General features: G+C 35.1%; 1 long non-coding RNA gene across 1 annotated transcript in view; it reads right to left on the bottom strand.

Moving 5' to 3' along the window:
• LOC119467870 overlaps nucleotides 1-5,861 on the bottom strand; it is a 9,396-nt gene that overhangs the window by 2,799 nt on the left and 736 nt on the right. The window contains exon 2 of the long non-coding RNA XR_005196510.1: nucleotides 4,499-4,501. This is a non-coding gene — a long non-coding RNA (uncharacterized LOC119467870). The remainder of the gene's footprint in view (nucleotides 1-4,498; nucleotides 4,502-5,861) is intronic.

The following is a 5,861-nucleotide window of genomic DNA, read 5'->3' as shown; positions in this document are numbered from 1 at the left end:
GACCAGGATGGTCTCGATCTCTTGACCTCGTGATCCACCCGCCTCGGCCTCCCAAAGTGCTGGGATTACAGGCGTGAGCCACCGCACCTGGCCCCATTTGTAGTTTAATGGAAATAGCATTGAGGATTAGCTGGGAAAATCTACTTGCTTTAAGATGCCATTATGGTTTTGATTAATCTGTAAATTGCTTTGGGCAGTATGGGCATTTTCATATTGATTCTTCCTATGAACATGAAATGTTTTTCCATTTGTTTGTGTAATTTCTGATTTCTTTGACCAGCGTTTTGTACTTCTTATTGTACAGGTCTTTGACCTTCCTAGTTAGCTGTATTCCTAGGTATTTTATTTTTTTGTGGTTAATGTAAATGGGATTGCCTTCCTGATTTGGTTCTCAGTTGTATGTTGTTGGTAAATGGGAATGTTGCTGATTTTTTGTATATTGACTTTGTATCCTGAAACTTTGCTGAATTTGTTTTTCAGTTCAAGGAGCCTTTTGGCAGAGACTATTGGGTTTTGTACTATGGAATTGTATCATCTGCAAACAGGGATGGTTTGACTTCCTTTTCTCCTATTTGGATGCCTACTATATCTTTCTCTTGCCTAATTGTTCTGGCCAGGACTTCCAGTACTACATTGAATAGGGGTGGTAAGACAGAGCATCCTTGTTTTGTTCTAGTTTTCAAGAGGAATGTAAAGCAAATTCTTTGGAGAGCATGAAAGGCAAGTACCTTGGTGGATTTAAACTCTGGATATAGTCTGGCCTGAAAGGAAGTGCTACAGCAAGATTTACATTGTTGGCCTGGCACATGCTGATTACTCTGACAAAGGAACATCTCCTTCTATAAAAATAGTTCACCTAGGGTCATACAGGTGGTGTGTGTGTGTGTATGTGTGTGTGTGTTGAAAGAAGACAAAGATATACAGAGAGATTTTTTTTCTAGCCTAGAAACAAATGCTAAGCAGTCTTATCTACATATTTTCCAATTCAGTTTTTCATACCCATGGAATTCAGATGGTTGGACATGATTGAACCCTGGCCTCAGCATAACCATGTAAAAGAAATACTGTTTTGCACATTTTAAAAGAAGGATTTCAGTACCCCAGAACTTAAACTATAATAAATTAAAAAAAAATAAAATAAATTAAAAATAAGTATCCAAAAATGAAGAATTTCAGACTTGAAGACAAGAAGCTCTTTTCTCCTCAATAGTACACACTCGTCTTTAGTCAAATTTTAAAAGGCTCTGAGCTGCTACTCTGTACACAAGTAAAATACAAAAACAAACTAAAAGAGCTGTTCAATTATTGCCTGGCATTGTGATAACAAAACATATTATCTGTTAACTTCCTCTTTCAATGCTCTTCCAAGTTCTCTCTTTCACACCTACCCTCCCTTGGGTGTGTGTCATGCAGTTGCTAAACCTTATTATATACTGCAGCTCTTTTATTAAGGATTAGTTGGGAAAATCTACCTGCTTTAAGATGCCATTATGGTTTTGATTAATCTGACTAAATTAATATAGAGAGTTAATATCTTGCAAGAAATATAGGCTACCAAGCATAAAGAACAAAATCTATACACCTGGAAATTCATTCTCCACCAGGAAATATCAGTATTAAGTAGTACTTTGTACATTCTAGATTTAGGCCCTTGTGGTTCTTCTACAGGCAGAGATGTCAACTATGTGCAGAATAATGTTTCTCAGGTTATATCTACATTCATAAATCATTTTAATTCATTATGATTTTATTGTGTTACAAAACTTCTTAGAATTCAGCAACTGACAGATTATTTCAAACATCACTAAATTTAACAATCTTTGCTTCTCTCCAAATTATTTTGTATATATAAATGGTGCTTCTTTAATGAGTTTTGAAACCATATTTAGGTGGCATTCAAGTACTTATCCATTGTGGGGATAAAATAATGTAATGTGTATAAAAGCACGATGTAATAATATAATATGTTTAATATGCATATGCTCCACACTCCACACAATGCAAGTGTGAGATAGCATTATTACCATGTGGCATTCATTCATGTGGATGCAATGGAGTCCAAATGAGTCTACCTGTGCCTTGGCTTAAGCTCTGTTCCTATATCTCTGTCTCCTATAATTTCCCTGGAAAAAATAAATGTCCCCAAAAACCTGACTTACAAAGCTCCCCAGTGTCTCAATATCGTAGGAATTTAAATGGACCACCAAATGAAGCTATTGTGAATCCAAGTACTATTTAACCTTGTTTATTAGTCTTTTTGAAGCTATTAATGACCTTTGACTCGCTTCAAAATTATTTAACTACTCTGTATGGACATGAATATACACTCTGTTTCCCTCTCTCTCTGTAAAATGGGAATACAAGTACTAACTCAATTTTGGTTTCATGGTGATAGAAAAAGAGGGTTTATATTTACAAAGCACTTTGTAGTTTAAAAGGTCTATTTCAACATTAATGAGTATTATTAGAAGATGGCATTGCAGCTCAATTAAGTGATGCCTCAACTTAAATTACATTTTGAATTGGACCAGCCAATTTTAAGCCCACTGAGTCTGAGCACTCACATGTCCGTTTTTTCAGTCAGTAATTGAATTTACTAGGGTTCACTTAGTTTAACAGATTTTTTCTTAGCCATGTTTATAGAAAAAATGTAGTAGTAAATTATGAGCACTGTAAAACAGTGTTGTTCATATTCTGACTCTCCCATTAGAAATATACAGTCAAAATAGTAGACAAATTTTTTAGCAGAAATGTAGAGTTATTGTCTATCTAGGTAAGGTACTGTGCTTAATAAATAAGATTAGTATTTTTATTAAGAGTAAAACATTAAAAGTTGCTTATAAATGAATTTATGTATATTAAATCCCATTTATCTATTTACTTTCATTGTAAAATTATAGATTTGTTTCTCTGCTCCCCCAAAAGGCCACAATACACAATAATATTTGAAGATGCAATAGTACTTGAATATGATACAAATAAAGGAAAATGTTAAATTTTATACAACGCAGTATGTATTTATTACATATATTTAGCATATTCTAAATGTGGTTATGAATAGAATACAAGTTCATCAGCTTTGAGGTTATCATGTTATTATAACTAACAAAATTGGGAAGAGTAAAGAGGAAAAGTTCATGTATTCATCTCTTATACTAGATAACTTCTGATGTAAATTTGACTCCCTGAATCTTGACACATTGTTTTACTTTGGGTGATACTTAGCTGTATTCTTTCCTCACAGTTTTATAATTAAAATATCTTAAAATATCAACCAAATGAGAATGGGAGCAAATTTGCAAAAATGTATGCTAATACTCAAACTCACTCACAAAGTAGAAAGTAGGAAGGGTTGTTTTTATGTTTGACACAGCAGCTTAAAGATCCCAAAAAGGGGGACATTTGAAATGAAATGAACTCACAAGACTAGACTGAAAAGCTCTGAAGCATCTATTAGAGCCTCGTTATTCCCCATAACCTCCAGCTGGAGTACATGCATCTCTCATTTCACACCACCTGGTAACAGATTCTTATTCCTAGAAAATTAATATGTTTACCTGAAAGGAAGAAAGACAGATAGAAATAGCTTGATCCATTTTGGTACCAGTACCATGCTGTTTTGATTACTGTAGCCTTGTAGTATAGCTTGAAGTCAGGTAGCATGATGCCTCCAGTTTTATTCTTTTTGCTTAGGAAAATACAGGCTGTTTTTTGCTTCCATATGAAATTTAAAGTAGTTTTTTTTTCTAATTCTATGAAGAAACTCAGTGGTATCTTGATAGTAATAGCATTGAATCTACAAATTACTTTGGGCAGTGTGGCCATTTTCATGATATTGATTCTTCCTATTCATGAGCAGAGATATACAGACCAATAGAACAGAACAGCTCAAAATATCCTTGTCTCAGCCCAAATATCCTTAAGCTGATAGCAACTTCAGCAATGTCTCAGGATACAAAATCAATGTGCAAAAATCACATGCATTCCTATGCACCAGTGATAGACAAACAGAGAGCCAAATCATTAGTGAACTTCCATTTGCAATTGCTGCAAGGAGAACAAAGTACCTAGGAATACAACTTACAAGATGTGAAGGATGTTTTCAGGAACTACAAACCACTGCTCACGGAAATAAAAGAGGACACAAACAAATGAAAAAACATTCCACGTTCAAGGATAGGAAGAATCAATATTGTGAAAATGGCCATACTGCCCAAAGTAATTTATAAATTCAATGCTATCGCCATCAAGCTTCCATTGACTTTCTTCACAGAATTAGAACAAACTACTTTAAACTTCATATGGAATGAAAAAAAGAGCCTGCATAGCCAAGGCAATCCTAAGCAAAAAGAACAAAGCTGGAGGAATCACACTATCTGACTTCAAACTATACTACAAGGCTACAGTAACCAAAACAGCATGATACTGGTACCGAAAAAGATATATAGACCAATGGAACACAACATAGGCCTTATAAAAAACACCACACATCTACAACCATCTGATCTTTGACAAACCTGACCAAAACAAGCAATAGGAAAAGGATTCCCTATTTAATAAATCATGCTGGGAAAACTGGCTAGCCATATGCAGAAAAGTGAAACTGGACCCCTTCCTTACACCTGATACAAAAATTAACTCAAGATGGATTAAAAACTTAAACTAAGACCTAAAACCATAAAAACCCTAGAAGAAATCCTAGGCAATACCATTCAGGACACAGGTAAGGGCAAAATCTTCTTGACTAAAATACCAAAAGCAATGGCAACAAAAGCCAAAATAAACAAAGGTGATCTAATTAAACTAAAGAGCTTTTGCACAGCAAAAGAAACTATAATCAGAGTGAAAAGGCAACCTATAGACTGAGAGAAAATTTTTGCAGTCTATCCGCCTGACAAAGGGCTAATATCCAGAATCTATAAAAACTTAAACAAATTTACAACAAATAAAATGAACAACCTCATTAAAAAGTAGGTGAAAGATATGAAAAAAACACTTCTCAGAGGAAGATATTTATGCAGCCAACAAACATGAAAAAAAGCTCATCATCACTAGTCATTAGAGAAATGTAAATCAAAACCACAATGAGATACCAACTCATGCTAGTTAGAATGGTGATCATTAAAAAGTCAGAAAACAACAGATGCTGGAGAGGATGTAGAAAAATAGGAACACCTCTACACTGTTGGTGGGAGTGAAAATTATTCAACCATGTGGAAGACAGTGTGGCAATTCCACAAGGATATAGAACCAGAAATACCATTTGACCCAGCAATCCTATTACTGGGTATACACCCAAAGGATAATAAATTATTCTACTATAAAGACAGAATAACATGTATGTTTATTGCAGCACTGTGTACAATAGCAAAGACCTGGAGCCAACCCAAATGCCCATCAGTATTAGACTAGGTGAAGAAAATGTAGCATATATACAATGTGGAATACTATGCAGCCATAAAAAAGAATGAGTTCATGTCTTTTGCAGGGACATGGATGAAGCTGGAAACAATCATTCTCAGCAAACTAACACAGGAACAGAAAACCAAACACCAAATGTTCTCATTCATAAGTTGGAGTTGAGGAATGAGAACACATGGACACAGGGAGGAGAGCATTACACACCAGGGCTTGTCAGGTGGTGGAGGGCTAGTGGAGGGATAGCGTTAGGAGAAATATCTAATATAGATGACGGGATGAGAAAGCCACCATGGCACATGTATACTTATGTAATAAACCTGCATGTTCTCCAGGAAAAAAGAAGGAAAGAAAGAAAGAAAGAAAAGAAAGAAAAGAAAGGAAGGAAGGAAGGAAGGAAGGAAGGAAGGAAGGAAGGAAGGAAGGAAGAAAGGGAAGGAAGG

Source organism: Cebus imitator, unplaced genomic scaffold, assembly GCF_001604975.1.
Source record: "Cebus imitator isolate Cc_AM_T3 unplaced genomic scaffold, Cebus_imitator-1.0 Scaffold343, whole genome shotgun sequence".
Lineage (NCBI taxonomy): Eukaryota > Metazoa > Chordata > Mammalia > Primates > Cebidae > Cebus > Cebus imitator.
Note: the sequence above shows the minus strand (reverse complement) of the source record. Positions and strands in the feature narration are given on the sequence as shown.